Raw genomic sequence first — 25,387 nt, forward strand, 5'->3', positions numbered from 1 at the left:
AGACCAACCAAAATAACACAAAACAGCAGGCAAGCTTTCAAATACTTCAAGTTCAAGAGGGATGGAAGTTTCCAGGGAACTCAAAAGTTTGAACACTGTTTTATATTATTTTGGTTGGCCTTCATAAAAAAGGATTTAAAGTATTCTAGACCGGATTTCTCTATAATGCTAAGCATGCCCTTCCACAGAGCGCTAAGGGACCAACCATCAATCCCTATGAGGTACTCAAAAGTTCTGATTAAATCATAGCGTCTAAACCCTGGAGGAGGGGCCCCTGGGCTCAGAAGAAGAGCATCTGCATTGCAGGCAGAAGGTTCCATGTTCAATCCCTGGTATTCACAGTTAAAAGGAACAGGAAAGAGGTGATGTAAAAGACCTTCAACCCTGGAAAGCTGCTGCCACTCAAAGAAGACAATTTTGATCTTGAAAAAACAATGGTCTGACTACGCAGCTTCAAAAGTTCATTTGTGTGTCTAAATACTTTAGACTTCTCAGCTGGTGCTAAACCAAGCAGGGTGGCTAACATCCAGCTGTATAGAAATTAATAGTAGCAAAAAATGAATGTGTTATTATTTATAAATTATTTGTTATTATTTATAATGTTATAATGTGTTGTTATTTATGGTTATAAGGAACTGAAGCAATAAGAAATGGGATGAATACTCAGAAACTCCATCAGACAGACATATATTTTATTTAGAGACCTTCAGGCAATTTTAGTGACAGACTTAAATATTTTATTTAGAAACTTCAAGACCTTTGGGCAGTTCTGCAAATCTCGTTCCTTTGTTTTATCACCAAGAAAAATATGGAGCTCTGATTTATATTTTTCTCCATTGTGGACTTGACTATTTATGTAACTTGAAAGTGGATTTGGCACTTCTGTTTGATGGCTTTATATTTGTGTGCAGCCCTTTATACATTTCCAGATTGAGCTGTATTATTTCTATGTTGGCCACTTTGGATTTGACTGGTTCACGGAACTGTACTTTTTCAAAATCTATTTTTGGATACTACATGGTGAAGGGTTGTAGAGTATAATAAAATAATTCATAACCTTTAAAGAATGTATTTATTAAATACCAATCATATTATTGGGCTATAGTCAATTCTTTATAACTTTATAAATAATAAATTTATTTTTGCTACTATTAATTTCTAAACGCAGTAGTTATTTTTTGTATTGCTGTCTTTATGTGCTCTGTAGCCTTGATATTTAACATCCAGATGTAGCCTGGAAACCTCCCAAAATTACAACTGATCTCTGTTCCCCTGAAGAAAATGGCTGCTTTGGAAAGTGGACTCTGCTTTATACCCCACTGGAGTCATTCCCCAAACTTGACCTTCTTCAGGTTCCACCCACAAATCACCAGGAATTTCTCTAGAAATTTAAAGGAGGCACACCAGCATCACAGCTGCCCTAATAGCTCATATTAGCCTGTTCTTCTCAGAGCTCAGAAGCTAAGCAAGGTCAGTATTTGGATGGGAATCATAGAGTTGGAAGGGACCTCCAGTCCCTAGTTCAACCCCCTAGTCATCTAGTCCAACCCCCTGCACAATGCAGGAAATTCACAAGTGCCCCCCCAATATACAACCAGTGACCCCTGCTCTAAGCCCAGGCAATAGCAAAAACCAAACAAACAAAGAAACCTCTCCAGGATCCCTGGCCAAGCTGGCCTGGAGAAAAATTACTGATAGACCCCAAAGTGGCAAATAGTAATTCCCTGGATGTGTAAGAAGGGGCCACAAGAACTAAGCACTGATGCAACCCTTCTTGCCCGCCTTCTCATGATCTGTCTAAGTTCACAGGATCAGCATTACAGTCAGACAGTCAAAGAAGAGAGCCCACCAACTCCCTAGGAAGCCTGCTCTGTCAGGAAGACTGTCAGGAAGACTAGGGCAGCTGTGCAGAGAAAGGCAATGGCACATGACCTCTGCTCATCTCTTGCCTTGAAAACCCCATGAGGTAGAACTTTTATGGGAATGCCTTGAATCAGCTGCAACTCCACTTTACACCAGGGATGGCCAAACTGTGGCTCTCAAAGCCCCCACCACCCCGTCAGCTGGCTTGGAGAAGGCATTTCTCTCTTTAAAACACTTCTCCAAGCCAGCTGGCAGCTTGGAGAATGCATTTAAAGTTAAAGTTGCTTTCTTTCTACCTCTCCCCATTTATTTGCCTGCCTGCCTGCCTTCGAACATCTGATGTTGATTCTATGTGGCTCTTATATTAAGCAAGTTTGGCCACCCCTGCTTTACACCAAAACCATTACCATCTTCTTCCTCTGCCTCTTCTGCAGATTGTTCATCAATAAGCAGTAACTGTTCTCTCTCATATACATAAACTGGTTAATCTATCAGGTGCTTTCTTTCTTCATTGTGTTACATATCTAGTAGTAAGAGCTCCATATCTTAAAATCAGCTGATTTCTACCGTGAAGCAGAAAAGACTTACCATTTGGACAGCAAAACTTCTTTTATTAAGAGTCAGGAAGTTAAACACAGGATCTTTTGAAGGGGGGGAGGGGTGAAGACAGAAAGGTATGTTGTTCATCAAGAATGAATTTGCACTGTTATTGCTCCAGGCCTGACCAGCAGTATTCAGTGTTTCACTAATCATCTCCAAGTTAAAATTTCCAAGCTTTCATATATTTCCCACACTACAATTTCCTTTTCGTTTTTGTTTTAAAAGAACGGAAAGGGGGCACTAATCACATATGTGCGTGCCCCCTTTTCACACTCCTGACTCCAGATCTAGTTTCTCTTTTACTGCTAGGGTATGGTTTAAAGGCACAAAGCACAGCTATTTTGCTGATCTCAACAGGTAGGGATCTGGTCAGTGCTGGGACCTACACTGGACCACTAGGATGATATCTTGTGGTTCATGACTGAAGGGAAAGGTATGCATTTTAATAGATTTTTAAAATCCTCATCCCTAGAAATTGTTCTAATCAGTTTCCCTTTCTTGGGTTTCCCTCCCTAAATTCTGTTCCTGGCTGTTGTCCAAGTGTCAAGTATGTTAGATTACAGCAGGGCAGCCACATTAGCAATGCTTTAAAAAACTGCTTTGTTGTAACCCCATCCTGCTCAGCTCAGTTTCCAATTTGGGGAGAAAATTTCTTAATAAATCAGAGTTTTTCATGAAGTTACTCTGCAAATTACAAATTTGCTCAAATCTAAGATAATTAATGAAGCTAACTGGTTGGATCTGGGGGGGGGGGGGGGAGCTAATGGAGGTTGCCAATCCCACCCCTTTCCCAGACACACACTAGAGATCTCTTGCTCCTCCATCACGCTGTTCCTGGGAACTACCAAGAACAGCATTCGAAGGAGCATTTGGAGCTGCCCTAAAAGGGAGGGATTCTCACTCTGCTGATGGAAATTGGTCACTGAAGATGCTCTACAAGGTCCAAGTCAATGTTTTACAATGTCTGCTTTAGAATGGATAGAGCAGAATACACATATGGCTAGCCAGATTTTGTTTGATCTCAAAAGCTAAGCAGAGTCAGCCTCATTTAGTATTTGGATGGGAGACCACCAAAGAAGCCATGGGTTGCTGTGTAGAGGCAAGTAATGGCAAACTACCTCTTTTTGGTTTCTTGCCTTGGAAACATTATAGGTTGCCATAAGTTGACTGTGACATAACAGTAGTTTTTATCACCAGAATACACAACCTGAATGCAGAACAGGAAACTTTTTGAACTCTTTCACTTTGAGGAGAGGACTTGAAAGGCAGCAAATAAAATAGCTCCCTTGGTTCTGATGATTCTATTGTCAAGCAATGGACTTCTGCTGGGTCATGAATTATAGGCTCTATATCTCCCTCTTCTGAATTAGCCATCAGTTGGTATCTCTGTAATATTTCTATGAAATGGGGGGGGGGGGGTAATAAAGCAAAAAGGCCCAGAAGGAATGGACTTTATTACACAACATTTAGGACTATTTCAGAGCTTTGAATACTCCCACAATTGCATGTACAGACAGAGCTCATGATCTTTGGAAGCAGGTATTGTATGATTTGGTAAACTGACCAGAGGGCTTGCATAAATAGCAACTGAGACTTGTGCAGCCATGGAAGCCTTTTTTTGAGCAGGGTTGGTCCTGGTTAATATTTGGATGAGAGAGCACCACCAAGGAAGTCCAGGGTTGCTACACAAAGGCAAGCAGTGGCAAACAGCCTCTGACTTGACAATGTCTATTGACTTGAAAACTCTATGGGGTTGCCATAGGTTAGCAGTGACTAGAGGTGGGAGGGGGGAGCAGTATTTTCACAAGCACATTTACTGAACAACAACAAAAATTTAGAGGAAATGGTTTATACACCTATTGCCTCTGCACCAACCACACTGGTCCGAAGGCCATTAGTGGTTCCAGTACCCCTGAAACAATCACATGGCGTCCACTGCCATTGTAACTACACTCAGGCTCCACACACAGCCAAGTAGTACAAGATTTCCTTGCAGGAGATGTTGAATAAACTCGTGAAAGACAGGAAGAAGACTGAAGTGGTATCTACTGCACCACTTAAATATGGAAAACCTGTTCTACCAACTCTCCTCCCCCCCCCCCAAAAAAAACAATGCATAAGCCTTTCTAAAGAGTTTTCTTTATTTATTACTGGTCTAACAAGAAAGACAAATGTATGAAAAAGAAATAAAAGTTAAATTCTAATGTTTTAATGAATTTAATGTATTAAAGGAATTAAAGCGTTCAGAAACTTAAAGGAGCAAGTTAAAAGAATGCTTAGTTAAGCACTGAAATACACTTTTTGTAATACGTAAATGTCAGCTTGCATTGCTTACAGAACTAGGCCCAAACAATCTTCTCCAGCAAACCTCTTGCATTTACAATGGAGGCTGAATAGTCAGGGTTGCCAGCTCCAGTCTGGAACATATCTGGGGATTTTGGGGGTGGAGCCTCAGGAGGATGGAGTTTGGGGCATACTGCCATTGAGACCAACTTCCAAAGAGTCCATTTTCTCCAAGTGAACTGATCTCTGTTGCCGGGAGATCAGCTGTAATAAGGGAAGGAGGTTGGTGTATATTCCACAGGAAAGGACAGGAGGAAAGGAAAAGCAGGAGGCCCTGGCGGGGAGGGCGGGATATAAAAATAAAATATTATTATTATTATTATTATTGCTTCCCTTGGGTCCTGCTGACTTTCATGAGAGGTAGGTCCATGAAAGCATCTTTAAAGGTTGTTTCTAGAACTGAAGCTGAAATTAAATTCCGAGTGGGCAGAGGGAAGTGAGGCTGACCGTGAAGGTGGCTCAAAACTTCACAATATTATTATGACATCAAAGGCATGTTTACTAGACTTATATGCATATTGTTTGCCATGAAGAAGGAAGCATTGCTGAAAACACTTCAAAATTATCATGCAAGCGTGCCTTGGCTGTTCCTTCTTCTAAAACAGCATCTTGTTGTGTCAATCCTTCGGGGATTCTGTCAGCCTTTCTAAGACACTCCAACCAATATCTCGCACCCCCTCTACTTCTTAAGCACTGTAGTGTTTCTCGGTACAAACATGTGAGCAAGGTTGTGAGTTATCAGCAATGCTTGCAGACAGTAAACATTTAGAAGTCTGTAAAATATTTTCTGTAACATTCTCTCCAAGTACTCTTTTGAAAAGTGGCTCCAATTATAGCCACAATGATCCTCCTGATTAAAAAGGCTGTCATCAGGACAACAATGTTGAAGATAACTAGGAAAGAAGATTTCATTCTTGCTCCGAGCTCTCCCCTGCCACGAATGCATGGAGCATGACAGCCAAGGAAATATCTGGCTCTTGAGCCAAAACACAGTAAAGTAATTACAGGAGTAGAATCTGGAAAACAATTACCACACTAAATATGTTTGTCTCTAACAGCATGTTACTACTTGTGTCATGATTTATGAAATGTCAGTTATAGCTCTTTCACCAGGACGGAGCTTTGTAAGCTCTTTTGGCACTTGTTCTATTAATGGTCATAAGGAACAGCATGTTCTGGTTTCTGCACTGTTCCTGGTCAGAAAAAAAAGGGGGGGGGAGAACTAACAGCCCCCTTCCCAAATTTTTATAGCCATTTCAGTCTTACTTAATGAACTGCAGGTTAAACACACACAAAGGGGGGTTTCTGAACTCTTTTATACTTATGTATACAATCCAGAGAGTTTGTCTTGGAATATCTACAAAAAATGGGGCAACTGCTCAGTTTGGCATGCTGTCCTAATACATTTAAAACAAGTGTGAGAGACCGAGACTGAACATCTTAGAGGGAAACTGAGAACAATGGAGGCCGTGTTCTCTTCCCAAACCCCAAGCTTCCCCCATAGTTCCAGGGGGCTAGCATATTTTAAATGGACTCAGAATATTAATGGCATAGAACCCGGCTGTTCATATAAGCAGTTCTGCCAGTACTTTGCAATGCTCCACAGACATTTAGCCCGCCTGGGCCGAAGTTAGCAATAAAGGATTTTCTGCAGGGTCCACATCAGAGCAATAGTTAAAGTGCAATACCACTGATTAATAATGTCTCACTCTCTCACCCACCTCTAGCCTAAGCAGCTGGAAGTTTCAGAAGCAGCTTGCTGCCAGTTCCCTGTAAAGACAGAACACCAGACACTCAAGGCATTTTTTACATTCCCTTATTACCTAACCTGAGTAAAATGGAGCCAGGGGAAGCAGGCAAGCACTCACACTGTGCTTGACACCAAAGCAGCAGCAGTTCCACAACAGACCCTCTGAACCATCTAATGCTCCTTGTTCCTTGCAGGATGCAAAACTCCAACTCGCATCTCATTCATCAACTACATTCCAATGTCCAAGCCGTTTCTCTTCTACCTCTACCCAGCCACAACTCCATTTAAGCCACTGAGAAAGCATCCGATACCATTACCTTCACAGTTGCCAGCTCACTTTTCACAGCCTCAGCACTAATTGCATACAAAGTGATTTAAAATCTTGTTTCACCTTGTTACTAACTCCTGCCAGTCATCTCATTGTTCCCATCTTGCATTTTTCTCCATTCTCTTTTTTAATTAAACTTTTAAAAAAACAATGATATACAACAAGTACAGTCAAATATTCACAAAATCGTAACCCTTTAAATTCCCCCTCCCCCCAGACAAAACCCTATAACAGGGGTGGCCAAACGTGTTTAACATAAGAACCACACAGAATAAACATGAGAGCTGCAAGACATGAAAGTCAGATGTTTAAGAGCTGGAAGGAAGGAAGGAAAGCAAATATGGTAGATGGGGAGGAAAAGAGAGGTGGAAAGAATGCAACTTTAACTTTAAATCCATTCTCCAAGCTGCCAGCTAGTTTGGCTTGGAGAAGTGATTTAAAGAGACTTTAAATCCCTTCTCCAAGCCAGCCAACAGGGCTGTGGGGGCTTCAAGAGCCACACAATATTTGTGGAAGAGTCACATGTGGCTCCCAAGCCGCAGTTTGGCCACCCTTGACCTATAATAACACATCTATACCATTATCCTAGCATCAGATTCAGAGAACTTTGCCCATCTTACATTTTGAGAGAACCATAAAACAGAGAATTGCCCCAAATTAGTGCTTAATCTGAGGGCTCATTACTGAAATGCATGTAGGAGCAATAAAACTTGACTTTGGAGTATGTACAAAATGCACTGTGTAGCTACAACACCTTTCTGTACCAGTGAGTGGTTCAGAAGGAATCTAAGTATACATAAAGGTAAAGGTAGTCCCCTGTGCAAGCACCAGTCATTTTCGACTCTGGGATGACGTTGCTTTCACAGGGTGTGCTTTTTCCAGGCCACAAAACACCACAGCTGAAACTGGGGAAACAGTAGGGTCAGTCAATCATGTCACATGTGCTTTAGAACAGTGGCACTCAGAAATGTGGAGGTTCCAGCCTAGGCAAAGAGGCTGAGCTCTGTTCTTTGCAAGTTCTCTGCAAGTGCACTAAAATACAGGGAAGGGGGAAAGGAACTACAACACATAACAGATGGCTACCAAGGACAAGCCAAGATTTGTAGACCTCAGTTCCCTCCTGGATTATAAAGCAGGACAAGAACTGACTCAAAACCAAATTCTCTTGAAGGTACGGACAGCCCTATGGATGATAAATACCCTCTACCCTACCTTTTAGCATATAGCAGTCAAAGCACAACATACAACCAGCCTCAAGACTAAGAAATTTAAAAAAGCAGTTCTGCAGTCTGGGAAGCAGCAATACCAAATCTAAGCAGAACTGTCAAATCAGATTTCTAGTTTCAGTCAAATAGAAATCTTGACAGAAGGGAAAGGTTCCTGCTGTTTTCCTAAAGGCCTTAACAAAAGGTGCCAGGTACCTCATGGACGGAGCTGCCAAGCCCCCAGTGAAGATGGGAGATCCCCTATCCCCAGGTCCTGTTGCCTGCCACTATAGGAAGCGATGGTGAGGGGAAAAATGAAAGAAAAATAAGGCCTTAGATACTTACAGGAAGTTCTTATCATAGAGTTCTTAGTGATTCCAACAGCTACCCAGAAAAGGATAGTTCTAGGAATCTCTGGAAAATGTATAGTAAAACTGGAAGTTCATACCATAAAGTTTCCAACAATTTCTAGAGCTACCTTTGTCACTTCCAGGTAGTTCTAGGAACTCTACAGTAAGAACTTCCCTTAAGTAGATGAGGCCTTTTAAAAAATATATATTTCTTCTGGGATGTTGTCCCCTCACAGCCCTACTGCCAGTTGCCAGGAACTTCAATGAAACAGAGGAAGGATGCTTTAAAATCCTCATGTAATGTCTTCTTTTGGCTGTGGGTTCCCAGGTTAGAGCACTCACTCAGGCACCCATTCTCAGGTTTGTTCACCAGAGACAAGAGGGCTCAAAACATCAGCCTTTTATTTTCAAGGAGACAACAACTTCAGCTAACATACAAAACTGGAAACTGAAACAAGAGCTCCACCCAACAGGACCAAACTAAGTAAAACAGATATTAGGGGAGGAGCAGACTGTTCCATTACACACATGCATACCACACCTCATATGATGCTTCTGGATGAAACAAGGAGCTTATGTCACTGTCATAATAAGCCTGTTCGTCAACTTGACTGCAGCTGCACTCTTTTATGTATGTGAGCCCATAACATGGTTTTGTCACACATAAATCTCTACCCCGAACTTCTAACAAATCAGGTTATGACCCATTATTTTGGGATTCAGAAGCTGCTTTATTTTCACAAATGTGCCCCACCCAACCTACCCTTTCCTGACTCATGAGCTGAATTGTGACTTTGTTCACACCCCCCCCCCCACTCTTTCGACTCTGACCAGTGGCTGTTGTGTTTTGGGAAGGAGGAACATCTGAGCTGATGGGGAGGTCACACAAGGACAGAGTCCAAAGTAATTTTAAGTGGTTGAGCTAAGTACTGAGGGGGCTAATGGAAGCCGTTTTAATTTAATATGGGGCTCCCCAGTGAATATAAAGACAACATTTTTCTACAGCAGCTTGATTAAAAAGTCTGTAATTCCCATTGTGCATATAAAAAACAAAACCACTATGGACTGTACAGATCAAGTATCAGGAAAGAGATCTTTCCACTCTCACTGTGAGTAAATATTATATGACTGGGAATTTATTTTTACTCACTCATTTGCAATTCATTCTCTCTGCAGGTTTTTAGCCAAATTATATTCTGTACAGTCACATCACAGCCACTTCTTCCTTAAGACGTTTGCTGCCTTCTTTTGATAATTCCTTTGTTTAAAGGAATTCCCTTCTCAGAATATTCTTGGCAAGACAAATAAAGGCTCAATATACTTTCATGAATATATTTTGCTTTCTTTTCCTATTTTGCAAGCCATACACAGAGAGTCACGCTCCTTAGCACTGGCAGAGGCAGACTAGGAGACTAAAACAGTTGGACATGGATGGGAACCAGGAGAACTCATTAATGCAGATGCATTCCAAAAATAATATTAGAAAGAATGTGTGCTAAGGTAAAGCCCCAGTAGCCCTAACTCCCAAGAGGATTCTGCAGGGTACTCGGAGAGCCTTCACAATCAGAGCATGAGGACAATCAGTGAGTGATTAAAATGTGGAATTTGCTGCCAGACATATACAGTTTTAAAAGAAGAGTAGACAGATTCATGGAAGATAGCTTTCTCAGTGGCTACCAGCCACTGTGACTAAACGGAACCTTTATGTTCACAGGCCATCAGCCTCTAAATTGCAGTGCCAGAATACAACATCAGGAGAAAGCATTGGTCTCTATGCCCTCTTGTTGGTCCTCCAGACCAGAGGAACTAGCTGGCCACGGTGGGAGACAGGATGCTGGACTAGATGGACCATTGGTCTGATCACAAGAAACTGCCTTATACTGAACCAGACCTGTGGTCCATCAAAGTCAGTATTGTCTACTCACACTGGCAGTGGCTCTCCAGGTTCTCAGGCTGAGGTCTTTCACAACACATTTTTGCCAGATATTTTAACTGGAGATACTACGGATTGGGACCTTCTGCATGCCAAGCAGACGCTCTACTACTGAGCCACAGCCTCATCAGAAGGCTATTATGTTATGACTAGGAATAAGGCCGATTGTGGAGAAAAATACACGGGCTCTAGAAAGAGACTCTGGACAAGTTCCCTCCCTTGCTGTCTTCCCATCCACCCACTCAAGTCAAGGTATTCACTCCACTCACCCTTGGTTTCTTCCCACCCCCCTCCCCAACTTCCCACCACATATTCCCCCACCCCCCAACCACCTCTTCCTCTCAATTACCCCCGCACCCTTGGCACATCACTACCCCCCACAGTCATGACATTCAGTAGCCTGACCCTTTGCTATCTTCCCACCCCCCAACCCTTGGCATTCACTCAACCCCCACCCTTGCTGTCTTCCCACCACACCCCACAGCTGAAACAAATTCTGACACACACCCCCCCCGCATGTGTGTGTGTCCCTGCATCTGTGGTGGCTGAAAGCCCTGAAAGAGGCCCAGAATAGAGATAAAGAAGAATAATTATGGGTGTTGTGTAGGGGTGTATGACAACAGTCACACAGACGCTGGAGCTCAGCATTTCTTTTGTTTGCAGTGTATTTTTGCCACCTTCTCCTGTCATATTCAGCCTTATGGCATTTAGCATCAGTATGAGCTTGTGACATGATCTGGGGTGTTTTGCCTAGCTTGGTTGTATTATGCTATACCACAGAGTATGCACCTCAAGATGGCTGTTTTCTGTAGGGGAACTGATCTGACTTCAGCTTTCCAGCTCCTCCCCCTTCCCTGCAGCCTCTACCTAGAAAAAGGACAGTCCTTCACAGTGGAGACCAAAGCAGGAGGGAAGCAACCTCAGCTAGGTATAATGACAGAGTCCACCCTGCAAAGCAGCTATTTTCTCCAGGGGAAGTGATCTCTGCCATCTGGAGATTAGTTGTAATTCTGAGTGATCTCCAGCCCTTACCTGGAAATTGGCAACAAAGGATCCCCAGGAGGCACTTGTCAGTTTGGAGTCTATGATACTGTACTTGTCTGAGCTCCCACCTCTCCTCAAACCCCACCATCTCCAAGCTCCACCCCTCAAATCTTCAGGAATTTCCCAAGTTAGAGTTGGCAACTCTATCTCCTTCTCAGCCAACCATCCTGGGGTGAAGCTGAGGGGAGAAGGGAGAAAGAGAGTGATAGGAAAGAAGCAGGAAAGACTGTAAAGTTGGGCCAGCCATACTCTCTGAGGAAACACTCTCGGTGGTGCCAGGCCTTGCTGCCTAGTTGCATTATGGTGGTGGCAGCAGCTCCCTGACTATTTTTGCAGCCTTCAGAGGCTGTGTGTGCTGGGAGGTTGTCTTTGGGGGCCAGTGATGGGGTGGAAGAGGTCTGCTACTGGTGGCAGCTGTGATACCTTTCGTGAGGCTGCAGTAAAGCAGCAGGTCTTTCTGAGGCCAGTTGACAGAGAAGACACAGAGAAGCATCGGAGATGTGCCTGTCTCTGAGGTAAGACTGTTTTGGTGGTTTGTGCAACGTTCCTGGGCCTGCAGTAAGTGGGGGCAGGAGAGTCAGCCAATGGGAGGCCAGAGAAGGTGACAGACAGTTCATGAGCCAATAGTTCATGCAGAAAGTTCCAACCAATGAGAGTGCTCAATTTTGCCACCACCACAAGGGAATTATTTTATTTATTTATTTATTTTTCGTATTTATATCCCGCCCTCCCCGCCGAAACAGGCTCAGGGCAGCTAACAACATTGAATATCAACAATAAAACAGTAAAACAATAAGAGGATGCCTGTCAATCAGACTGGATGGACTCTACTGCCATGTGACCCCCCTCCCCTTCCAGAATTCTCCTCTGCAGTAAACACTCCATTCCATAGCAAGCTCACTCTTCTTTTTCCCCATCTTCCCTGTTGTATATTGTATTATATAGTGCACCCAGTATAAACCACCCTGCAGCATTACACTAAGATGCTTTCTACAACTGTATTCATGGTGGTTTTCCAGCCAAAATAAGTTCTTACACTATAAAGCACAAGATAACAAACAAACACCTGCCTGGAAGATCTAGGGTCTACTCCAATCGAAGAGAAGGAGGAATAAGGGCACTGGTGGAACTGCAGAACAGGGAATGTTGTTGACTTCTGCTTCTAATTCTGAACTTTGCAATTGAGACAGAATTCACTTGGATTGACATCTGGCAGTCTATCCAGATTCTTCCAAACTCAAATTGCTTAAATCTCTTTTACATTTTGTCACTACCAATGCATTTTTTTAATAAAAGGAAAAACCTAATGTTTACAAAAAAATTGTACACTCAGCACGTAGACAGTTACATCTGAACCAATTTTCCATGTTCTTGGTAATTTTCTCTTCTATATCTGTTCTACAAAGCTGGAGCTAAAGTGTAATGGAATAAGGTGCAATTTAGCCATTTAGGATAGATGCTGTAGCTACTTGATGACATGAGTTCTGATTCAGAAAAGCTTGTGCTGAAGTAACTGTTAGACTTTTAAAGTGCTAGCGGACTAACAGGGCTACCGCTCTACCAAAAGAAGGCAATAAGTTCATAAAACAAGTAAACAGACCTGAGGGTTTAAGATAACAGGCTGAATATTACTTTTTTTTTCCCACTCTCACCATGTACAAATAAGTCCCTGCATCTGAAATAGTGAAGCCTAATGTATCATCTTACAATTTTACCACACATTCTCCAACCTATATAAGCTGGGCTCAGTGTTTGATATATGTGTTGAGGAGGGCCCCTCAGGGAGGGGCCATGACACAGTGATACATCATCTCCTTGGTATGCAGAAGGTTCCAGGTTCAATCCCTAGCATCTCCAGATAAAAAAGTATCAAGTAGTAGGTGATGTGAAAGACCTCTGCCTGACACCCTGGAGAGCCGCTGCCTGTCTGAGTGGACAATACTGACCCTGATGGATTCAGGGTAAGGCAGCTTCGTATGTGTTCATGTGATGCCAAGTGAGCAAGCACATACTCATGAAGTGCTGGTCATGGCCAATGTCTTAATTAATCTGGTTCCTAAACCACTATATGTCACTACATTCTACTTATGCACCTATCATTTCACAAAATTTGCATGACAGAAATGCTTAAGGAAGGCATTTGAGATTAGTATGGCGCACAGAGTCAGGAGCTTGGGGGTACTACCGGAGCCTGCCATGACAATGGAGGCCCAGATAGCAGCCACTGCTAAATCCGCATTTTTTCATCTTAGGCGGGCGAGGCAGTTGGTTCCCTTCCTGGAGCACGGCGACCTGGCAACAGTGATCCATGCGACGGTCACCTCGAGGCTGGATTACTGCAATGCCCTCTGCATGGGGCTGCCCTTGTGCCGAACCCGGAAGTTGCAGCTAGTGCAGAATGCTGTTGCCCGGCTGTTATTAGGGCTTCCCAGGTGGGAGCACATTCAGCCGGGACTCCGGGAACTGCACTGGCTCCCAATAGTATACCGGGTTCATTATAAGGTGCTGGTTATTACCTTTAAAACCCTATATGGCCTAGGACCTACCTACCTTAGGGACTGTCTCTCCCCACATGTTCCCCAGAGAGTACTTAGATCTGGATCTCAAAACCTGCTAGTAATCCCCGGGCCAAAGGAGGCCAGTCTGAAGTCAACCAGAGATAGGGCCTTTTCAATCACAGCCCCCTGCTGGTGGAACCAGCTACCGGAGGAGGTGAGGGCCTTGCAGAACCTTGGGCAGTTCCGCAAGGCTTGTAAGACTGTCCTCTTCCGGTTGGCATACAACTGACCGGTATTTAAGAACTGCAGAGGAAGGCCGTCAGAATAGCACCAAACTGTTAGACTGTTTTTTCTTGTTTTATAGTTTTAATTATTGTAAAGTATTGAATGTGTTTTAATATTTACTAATTTTATTGTTCTGGTATTTTATGTTGTGAGCCGCCCTGAGTCCGCCTCGGTGGGGAGGGCAGGATATAAATCGAATAAATAAATAAATAAAATGTATTAGTGTGTGTGTATACACACACACACACATATATAGTATAATGGATCAGCTCCTGAGGTTGCTTCTGTAGGGATGGGGTTATAGGCCATTCAACGTTTATTGTATCATCCCCTTTGTACTGCAATTCATTGTCTTCTACTTTTGTAACCCTCTCCAGTATGGTATGTCAAACTATAGATAGTTTGTTGCCTTAGGCAATTTTTAGCCTACAAAATCTGTTCAAAGTGACTGCTTTTTAAAATTTGTTTGCATTGTTTTCCAGTTCTTCAGTTCTTCCCCTTAGCATTGTTTTGTTTGTTCTATATGAATGATTTTAATCATATTTTGGAATCCTCTTTGAGTGTCAGTGAGACAGGTGGGCTATAAATGAAGTCATTAATCCTTCCTTGGAGGTTTTTAAACAGAGGCTAGATGGCCATCTGACAGAATGAAGATCCTGTGAATTTTGGGGAGGTGTTTGTGAGTTTCCTGCATTATGCAGGGGGTTAGACTAGAGGTCCCTTCCAACTCTATGATTCTGTGTGCTTTGGCACAGTGCTAGAATGTTACCTATATCCCTGCCTGGCATAACAACAAACTGTGCACAGATGAGGAGAAGTGGTTTAAAAGCACTGTCTGTTTGCAGCAAAGTGATCACCGTATACAGATCTGAAGACCCCTGAATGCTGAAACAGAACTACAAGCCTAAGGCACAGTTTCCTCAACAAAGCCAATGAGCTTTGCACTCCAGCCCATCTGCAAAATAATTAGATGAAAACTCAGAGACACCCCATTATCTTCTACACAAAGTTATCTAATGCTCCCCTGTCTGTTGGCATCCACTATTGTCTCCAAGACCATCCATTGATTACTACCCTCTGGAGGAATTACTGCCTTCATTATGACACTGAGGCAAAGTCTCTGGGCGCTATTTCAATAGTATTAATTAGTAATATGGCCAATAATTACCCTGCCTGCTCAGAATAGAGAAAGGCCATTTATTCAACTGTCATTTAGTCTACTCTTATCTCTTCTGAAGACTCACCCTCTTGCCTGAAGCTATTTGTACCTATCCATAGTTTAGTCTTTCATGTTAGCCTTTCTGCATGGCAGAAAGCAATTATTTGTAAAGATTAGACATCAATGCAAGAAGCCACATTGCCATGTATGATGCAGCAAATGCACAACCTGGTTTTCAGCAGAGATGTCTTGGCAAATAAAAAATTGTACCAGGGAGAAGTATGGATGCAGGAAAGCAAAATCTGATGAAATCTAAGGAAACAGAGAAAATGGGACTATCTACTGATCATCCATACTTGGAATGTATGGAATGAAATTTCGTGTCTCAGTCCTATAGCTCCTTTTTCCCTGTTACCTTGACTTACACCTTTTCCATCTCTCCAACTCATATATGAACTCATATTGGGCAAAAAATGTTAAAATTGTTAAAATATCTGTTTTAAAAATCACAAAGATTCTTTTCCACTCTCTAATGCTACTGCTTAGAAAACCTACATGTGGAAGGTGCCGTTATGAACAAGAGGAAGCCTCACTCTGCTCTGGGCAGAACTGAATGCCTCTGTGGCTACAAAACCAGATGGGGGTTCAATTTAGGTGGGTAGCCTTGTTAGTCTGAAGCAACAGAGCGAAGTTTGAGTTCAGTGGCACCTTTAGGATCAACAAAGTTTAATTCTGGATATAAGCGCTTGTGTGCATCTGAATAAGGGTGCATGCACATGAAAGCTTATAGTCAGAACTAAACTTTATTGGTCTTAAACATGTCACTGGATTCAAACTTTGTTCAGATGGGAGTTAGTTTAAGGCAAGCTTTTGCTCATATTGTGAATTATGCAACAAGCGTTCTAATAAAGCAGTTGTGGGGAAAAAGTGTAAAGAAGAATTATCAAAACCAACCACTTTACTTTGAAATGAGATTTTTAGCAAAAGAATTCAAATAAAATTTGGTTAGATAATACAAATGTTTATGTATTGGATGTTATATATATTTACTATTATTCCATCTTAATGTTCACATATGCAGTTTTGTACTGCAATGCTTGTGGAAAAGAGCAGCAAGCTAAAACGTGTGAATCTTTTAAAAAATAGCTTGCAACAGCAACTATGAATACTTCTGTCCTTTTTTCTTTCCTGAACCGGTACATCTCTCTTGTTTCTGTATACCTGGCATTGAACATTTTCTAATCTCTGCTCCAACTATCTCCTGTGAATAAAGTTTCTGCATAGTGTGTGCTTTTAGCAGTACTAACCACTAATCATTATTTTAAAAGTTATCTAAGACTTTATATATTTATTTATGCTATTTATAGTCCATCATCCTCACAGGGACTCAAGGTGGAGTACACATAGTGAGTCAGTACATTCAGTAACCAATACATTAGGATTTTAAAAGTCTGGAACCACCAGAAAAAAAACCTGAAGCATAACATAAGTAACTTAGTTTCATGAAACCACCTTTGCTTCTCCTTTTCACAAAGCTTGATATCAATTCACAACCATTTCTTCCTTTTATTTGCAACTTTAACAGTATTTTTAGAAGACCACCAAAATTTTTCTTCTCAAGGCAGGGGAGGTCATGGGGCCCTGGGCAGAAGCTCAGGATGGGCCCCCAAAACCCACCGCCCATCCTACAACCCACCCCCATCAAGGCTTGAGCAAGGGCTGGCCCTCACCACTACTGTTGCTTGAGCACTAGAGGACAGGTATGGGCACTCATTGCCAAGCCAGCTGGTTGCCCCCCCAAGTGGTGAAGAGGGCAGGTGTATTCAGCCACCACTGGGACTGAGCCAGCTATCTGTGAGCCAGATGGGATAGGTACAAGTGGTAGCCTGCCTGCTCTTCCTCTTTTTTCCCCTCCACCAGGCTTTGGGTAAACAGGGATCGCCACAGCCCAGGACAGCTTCTCCAGAGGCCCCATGGTAAAGACCACTCAATATAATCCTAGTCTATCTGGGTTCACAAAGAGGAGGCAAAGGAGAAGGTTTTTATGCCCCACTTTTTGCTACCTTTTAAGGAGTCTCAAAGGGGTTTACAATCTCCTTCCCTTCCTCTTCCCACAACAGGCACCTTGTGAGGAAGGTTGGGCTGAGAGAGTTCTGAGAGAACTGTGACTGGCCCAAGGTCACTCAGCTGGCTGCATGTGGAGGAGTGGGGAATCAAACCCGGTTCTCCAGATCAGAGTCTGCCACTCTTAAACACTACATCACACTGGTTCTCACTAGTCTACCTGGCCTATGTAAACTCATGAAGCCAAGTCAGAGTAAGGGTAGGAAGCAACACCTCAATTCCAAATAGGCTTCCTGAATAGCCATGGCTGCACATGGCACTCAGACAATGATTGAAATACTGAGAATTTCCCAAAAGTTGATATTCCACCCCGTCCATTTTAGCTCAGTTTTATTACTGTCTATGAATTGTTGATTACAAGGGAAAATGTTTAGCTGGACTCCTGCTTCAAACACCAGATAGATGTATTCCAACTCTCTCCATAATTCAACCAGAACAGTTTTTCCCCATCTTTCTTGCCACACAAATTTCATTTATTACGATTGCTCAGCCTTTCTAGGACAGCTGTTGGCAGCAAACTGTGAAGATCGAGAGAAGGTTTTGTAAGCAAGAGCCATAATGCAACGTCAGAGAGAGAATGTTGCTTGCAGCAATACACTAACAGTAAACTCTACTAAATAAACTCTCCAGGTTTTGTAAGTAAGACTCCTCCCTTGTTACTGTGAACCTACAATCTTAAGAGAAGGGTCCAACATAGGATATGGAATACTGGGTCTCCGAGGGACCAAAACACTGGTCTTCAGCAAGGAACCCAAATGCTTATAATTCCTCTGAGGTCACCTTATTTTGGACATCTCTCTCACCCCACCCAAACCATCCCCCTCCAATCCTACCAGTTGTATTCACTGCACAAAATGTGAATACAAGAGGAGAGCAAGCCAGGAACTCCTTGGGTTCCCAGTTCTCCTCAACCTTCCCCTTGCACTCAGAGCAAGTTTGAAGATTTAGAAAAGGGGAAAAAACCCTGCCATTTGTTGCAACATTTGTATTTAGGGCTGCCAACTCCCAGGTGGGAGCTGAGATCTCCTGAGATTACAACTCTCCTGAGATTACAACTGATCTCCAGGCAACAGAAGAAAATGTATTGGGCATTTTTCTGTCACAAACTCTTGCATTCAGTGGGAGAGGAGCTGTAAAAACTGGAGCAGTTGATGCCCCATACATGTTGTAGGTTTAATGCATATTGGACTATCAAAGGAGGTGTGTCTGAGAAACATTCCTGTATTAGAACTGGCAGATAGTGACACTAGCAAGTCTCCAACTGAAGAGTGAATTGTTTGCCTGTGCATGTGAAAAGTGTTATCAAGTGAGAGCCAATTTATGGTGACCCCAGCAAGGGGCTTTTAAGGCAAACGATTGAGCAGATGTGGTTCCCGATAACTTACTAATATGTTAACTATATAACCAATAAATTAAGGGCACTTTCAGACTATCAAAACGTTGCAGTTTTCCTTTTCTATGATTCTCCTGATCCAATACCAAAAGTCAAATTTTGCCTGCTCAGTGCTTTTTCTTTATATGTTAAAAAAGAAGGGGTGTGTGTGTCTTGCACTGTAGCACTGGAGAGTGAGGGCAGGCAACATTTATTATCACAATCCAAATCCCAGAGGAGGGTTAAGAGCACTTGTCCAGTAAGATTTTAAAGAGGGGGGGGGGGGAACCTGTAACAAAAACATCTGCTGACACTTAAGAATGTCAGTTTTGAAAAGAGGCATGAGGTAGATTTTGTACACACATTACCTTCACCTAGCTTATTATATCCTGTCATACCTATTTTTGCATAACTTCTTGTAATTACAACTTCTTTGAAAACAAGCTCAGTGACTTGATGTCTAGTAAAAGTTGTGCATCAATAGACTACAATGGATATGGCATTCTAACAGGACGCCCTTGACGGCTGGTATCTCTCACTGGGCTTTGGACCAATTTTTGCAATAGGAGATGTCAGGGCGAAGGAAGGAAGAACACACTTCTGTCACGAAGAAGCAGGTGCCAATGTCATCACAATGTGGGCGAAAGACTGATGAGGCATAAATACCAACAGGGAGAGACCAGCTTGTCACCATATAGGGGGATGATTGCTTTCACAAGGCACCAGCGCTTGAAGTACTTGCAGAGATGGGACATTTTGCTGAAAAAGTAAGCAGCTTAGATTAATAGGGAACTATATTTGTGCACAATTTGTCTTGAACTAGGGATATTTTTTTTTGCAAAGAACACCACATTAGATACGTACAACAAGCGAAAGACCTGCAACTAATGTACATAACTTATGTGCTTGTAATTAATTTGAGTATCGTTTTCATGAATGTGGTAGGTGCCAATCTACAGTTGGTGCACAGATTACATTAGCACACAGTATCCACCTCCGGAAGAACATGAGATGGCACTCTTGATTTAGAACATAAAGAAGTCATCAGAAGACTAAACTGTGGCCTCCTTTTGCTTACCATCTTCTCTTTTGACCTTTCTGCAACTTTGCCATCATGTTTTCAAATGAACTTTGACACCATGAAGGACAGCAACTTCATTTGAAAATTAAAGCTTAGGTTCCCAGAATTCCAGTAAGTACTACAGTGGGCTCATCTAGCACCCAAGCTCTCCTGCAAGTCTCTGTTATTGCTTTACACATACAACATGTTTTGTTCATTGTCATAATCCTATAATGCTCTCCCACCCCCACACAGCAATCCTAAAGTTGCCTTATATTGATTCAAGCTATTGGTCCATTAGTGTCAGTGCTCTGACTGGCATCAGTCTCCCAAGTTTCAGATGAAAGTATTTCACATTGTCTGCCAGCTGAGCCTTTTAACTAGAGGTGATGGGGACTGAACCTGGGACCTTCTGTATGTTGCTGAAGAAGAAGAGTTAGTTTTTATACCCTGCTTTTCACTACCTTTTTAGGAGTCTCAAAGCAGCTTTTAGGAGTCTCAAAGCCTTCCCTTCCCCTCCCCACAACAGACACATTGTGAGGGAGGTGGAGCTGAGAGAGTTCTGAGAGAACTGGAACTGGCCCAAGGTCACCCAAAAGGCTTCATGTGAAGGAGGAGTGGGGAAGCAAACCTGATTTTCCAGACTAGAGTCCACTGCTCTTAACCACTGCACCATACTGGCTCTGCCCCTGAGCCACATGCTCTTCTGAACCCAGATAACTGATTACAAAAACCTTATTCTAGTTTCAGAGGGTAGACATGTTGGTCTGCAATAGAACAGCTAGATGTAAAGCCAGTAGCACCTCAGAAACCAACAAGATTTCCAGGGAATGAGTTATCGAGAGTCAAAGCTCCCTTCATCAGACATTCCGAGACCAAAATCCTCATAAAACTCTGAACAGACTGAGGCCAGTTCCACACTAGACCTTTAATCCTGGTTCAGTCCTGTCTCAGTTTGGTGTAGTGGTAATGTGTGCGGACTCTTGGAGAACCAGGTTTAATTCCCCAATCCTCCACTTACAACTGCTGCAATGGCCTTGGGTTAGCCATAGCTATCGCAGGAGTTGTCCTTGAAAGGGCAACTGCTGTGAGAGCACTCTCAGCCGCACCCACCTTACAGGGTGTCTGTTGTGAGGGGAGAAGATATAGCTGCTTTGAGTCTCTGATTCAGAGAGAAGGGCGGGGTATAAATCTGCAGTCTACACTAGAATCATAGACTCATAGAGTTGGTTTCTATGATTCTAGTGTAGAATGTCAGTTTGGGGACACGGCTGAAGCAGGATTAAAGGCCTAGTGTGGAACTGGTCAGAAGCTTCTTTTACTGGCTTCTATCTGTTGGTCCTCCTCTACTTATTTTAAACAGTTCTACAAACAGGGGAGACTGGTAATAACATATTATTTCTTTTAGTACTAGGGCCAAAACAGACTTAATGGGGAAGATAAGTAATTAGGATCTCTTACAGACAACTGCTTTGAAGATCAGAAAAGGGTCATTCGATGGGTGTTTTAACACTTCCCTCTTATGCCTCTTCTGTGAATTAAAAGACCCTTCCAAAGCTGTAATTAACTCTGGGGGGAGGGGAGATACAGGTCTCCCCCCCCCCCCACAGCTAATTACAGCTTTCCAAGGGCATTAGAATCATGAAAAAGGGCATGAGAGGCAAACACTCTCATTCAACAGCCCATGCTTCATACTCAATGCAGCTGCTTGGTGCTGCTAATTAACTTTTTAAAAGTGAAGACCCTAATCATGGATCATTCATATCACTCTCTTTCAGCCTTCACTACAGTAAGACTGAAAAAGTCAAAGCTGCCACCACTCAGTCCCTTTAAAACTTCATACTGGCATCTACATATCTGAACTGTTCGTCATCTTTCTATCCAGCTGATTCCAAACAAGATGACAAATTTAACAACACTGATTGTTTCACAGCCCTGCTTATTCACAGAACAACTGTTAATACAGCCCAGGATGATTAAAAAACAGTCAGTACAATGTCAGCCGAGTTCATATCTCCACTCTCTGGGTTACTTTGGGTCAGTCATTCTCTCCCAGCCGACGGTAACTCATAGGATAGTTGCTAGGATCAAATGCAGTATGGATGAACGATGCAATATGCCCAAAGTTCCTTGGAAGAAGGGTAGAACAGAAGTATAACAGGCATGTAGGATTAACATACAAAGAGCAGTGGATAGTATAGGACATGTCATTTCTCAATTTTCATTCCTCATTTGTAAAATGGGAATCAGAGTGACAAATCAATATGTTTTTGTGAAAAAACTGAAGACAGTAATGCATTTCTTATTACTTTAACATATATTCAGGAAATTCTAAGTACCATTACCAGTTCTGTAGCTTAAGTCCTCCCTCCCTCCTTCCTTGTGTGTGTCTGCACCTGGAAGTCATGGTGACTTCTGGTGACTGATCCCTACTGGGGCTCCGGAGGATATTCAGAGAGGTGGCTGAATAAGGGCTGCCCCTGTCCTTTCAAGTACTTGTCAGAGTCAACCCTGCTTAGATTCCAAGATCTGACAAGATCAGGCTTTCCTGGGCTATCCAGGTCAGGGCTGAAGCTTAAGACCTTCAGATGTATGCAGAAATCTACCATCACTATGGTAAAAGTCACCCTTGATCTCCTTCCATGAAACTGACCAATGTAAACACAACAAAAGGATGCATGTTTATAGAGACGTACCTCTTTGTTAACAATTCATCCTAATTTAATCTAAGTCCTATTAGATTTAGTGTTGGATGACATACTTTGATACCCCTTGGACATTTAGCCTCCTCTTTTTTTGAACCACTTGGAAGAAAATGCAAGGAATATGTTTGGGTTTTTTTAGCAATGCAAGTGTTTGGATCCAGCATGTGAGGTCTGCACAAGAGTCTCTGGTATCCCCAGCTTTCCCGTCCCCCCAGCACCCATTGCTAGTTTATTCCCAGGGTCACAGGACCAGTGAAGGGTAATAGCCATGCAGGACAGGAGGCTGCAAGGGGGAGAAGGTAAAATTATTCTTTTCCTTTTGTCAGCAGAGCTTTGATATGTAAGAAGCAGGGGTAAGTGATTTCACCATCCCTGACAGCAGCCTCCCAGCTGGTTACTCTTATTCCAAGTGTATCCTGTATCCCCAGCAGTAAACTCTCCCGAGGTCATAAATGGCTGCTGGGAAGGGCAGACAGCCAGGACAATCAGCATCTAGGTTGAGCACCTTCTATTGATGGACTGTGTGATCCAACCCAATGGTAGCTCTCCCCATAATGATACTGATGTTCTGAACTGGTGCTTGGAGGTTGGATGAGAGTGAACAAGTCAAAACAAGACAGAGGTTCTCTGGGTTAGTAGAAAGGCAGGCCTGTCTTGGGACAGGGTTATACTCCCCTTGCAAAGCAGGGATCACAGCTTGGGAGTGCTGCTTGATGCAGCAGTCACCTCAGAAAACCAGATGGCTGTGATATCTTGGAGTACTTTTGTTCAGCTTCAGCTGGTGTGCCAGCTGCACTCATTCCTGGTTCAATCAGATATAACCACAGTGATCCATGTCTTAGTTACACAGCTAGACTAAACTGCTGCAATGTACTCTAATTGGGGCTACCTTTGAAAAGCATTCGGAAGCTGCAGCTAGACTGTTGGTTAGGGGCCCCTACAAGAATTACACTGACCTCTGATCCGCTCCTGAACCCAATTCAAGGTGTTGGTTTTATGCTGGCTTGGGACCAGAATATCTGGAGGACTATCTTGTCCTATATGTTCCTGACAGGGAATTAAGGTCACAGAGTGAGGCCCTCTTGACTGTCCCATTGATCAAAGTTCATCTGGTGGGTATATGCAAAAGGGCCTTTTCAGTGGCAGCCCCACATTTACGGAGCAACCTCCATAAGGAAGGAACCCTGACCTCCTCACTTTCAATTTTTAGGAGTCAGCTGAAGATGGTTTTACTTAGGACTGTATTTGATTAATTTAGTTTCTTTTTAATTTGTTGGCAGTCCTAATTGTGATTTAAACTGTGGTCTTATATATAGAGAAAGCTGACTAATAGCTGTTTTAAATAATAATAATGTTCAGCAGTACAACTGTGAACATGGAGATTCAATATAGAACTCAATAAATATGGATTGTTCCCCCTCCCCGCCATGCCTTTGCTGTCAGCAACAGGATCTATCAGTGCTACTCTGAACTATCACTGACACAGCATCACTCATAACACTTAATGATAAAATGATGTTACAGGGCAATGCCCTCATCCAGATGTTATAGGTTGCCCAAGAAAACAACCCCCAGAAGAGAGTCAGTTTGGTGTAGTGGTTAAGTGTGTGGAGAACCGGGTTTGATTCCCCACTCCTCTACTTGCAGCTGCTGGAATGGCCTTGGGGCAGCCATAGCTCTCACAGAGCTGTCCTTGAAAGTGCAGCTTCTGTGAGAGCTCTCTCAGCCCCACTCACCTCACAGGGTGTTTGTTTTGGGGGAAGAAGATAAAGCAGATTGTGAGCCACTCTGATTCAGAGAGAGGGACAGGGTATAAATCTATGGTCTTCTTCTTCTTACCTGGGTCTAGCTGTTAGCAACAACTGTGAAGCTGCCCCTTCATAACATTTTTCTATCTGTGCTTGTCAAAGATTAGACAAAAAACAATCAAACTAAGCAATGAGCACAAAAAGTTTCCAAAAGTTTAAAAGATGCTCCAACCAGGCAGACAAGGATCCTGTCTTTCTTCAAGTGGAAAAAATAATAAAACTCCAACAGAGCAAAATGCAGAGGTATTACTCATGAGTGCTTAGAGTAACTGTATTGCTTTGCAAAACCATTTTGAATGTTCCAGGACAACATAAATAAGAAGCTCCATTCTCCTGCCCCCCACTTGCCCAAAATATCCAGCGATGTATTTCTTCTGTCCCTCACTGGCTTCATTTCTTGTGGGCGCACAAGAAACCTGAGTCCTTTGCTCAGTTTGCTGGCTGTACAAAGTTCTCACTCTGTCGCCTTTGAACACAAGATTTGCAATGCTTCTTGGCAAATGTTTTGTGAGGCAGTTTCACACATCCAAGTTGGCAATCGTCCACCCACTCTTCTGCTGCCCAATGAAAAGTACACCTGATATATGTATAGCTTGCTGTAATGGGGTGTCAAGGCAGATCACAAATCAAAGCTAAAAGAGGATCAAAAGGTAGATGTGACATTGAGATGAAACAAAGATGAGCCATCCCTTAGTGTTCACGCAGTTATTCTATCAGCCCAGTACTTATTATGGTTAACAGAAGGACTCAGGTAAAGGTGTTTTCTCAGCTGTGCTACCAAATATTCTTCTTACTGGTGATGCCAAGGATTAAATTTGTGATTTTCTATATGCAAAGCATGGGTTCTAACACAAGCCACCCCCAAACAGAAAAAATTCATACACTAATAAGACTTCCCTGAAAACATCAGCTCACGCAAAAGCTTTGTTTCTCCCCCCACCCCTTTTAAAATACAGTATG

The 25,387-nt window shown here is 42.8% G+C and overlaps 1 protein-coding gene across 4 annotated transcripts in view; it reads right to left on the reverse strand.

The window, feature by feature from the left end:
* EYA2 (EYA transcriptional coactivator and phosphatase 2) overlaps nucleotides 1-25,387 on the reverse strand; it is a 183,097-nt gene that overhangs the window by 144,968 nt on the left and 12,742 nt on the right. For 2 of the 4 annotated variants that reach the window (XM_060230861.1, XM_060230857.1), the window contains exon 2: nucleotides 6,528-6,576. The exons of the other annotated variants lie outside the window; for them this stretch is intronic. The gene's annotated coding sequence lies outside the window, so the exon portion shown is untranslated. The remainder of the gene's footprint in view (nucleotides 1-6,527; nucleotides 6,577-25,387) is intronic. 4 annotated transcript variants of the gene reach the window in all.

This window comes from Heteronotia binoei, chromosome 2, assembly GCF_032191835.1.
Source record: "Heteronotia binoei isolate CCM8104 ecotype False Entrance Well chromosome 2, APGP_CSIRO_Hbin_v1, whole genome shotgun sequence".
Lineage (NCBI taxonomy): Eukaryota > Metazoa > Chordata > Lepidosauria > Squamata > Gekkonidae > Heteronotia > Heteronotia binoei.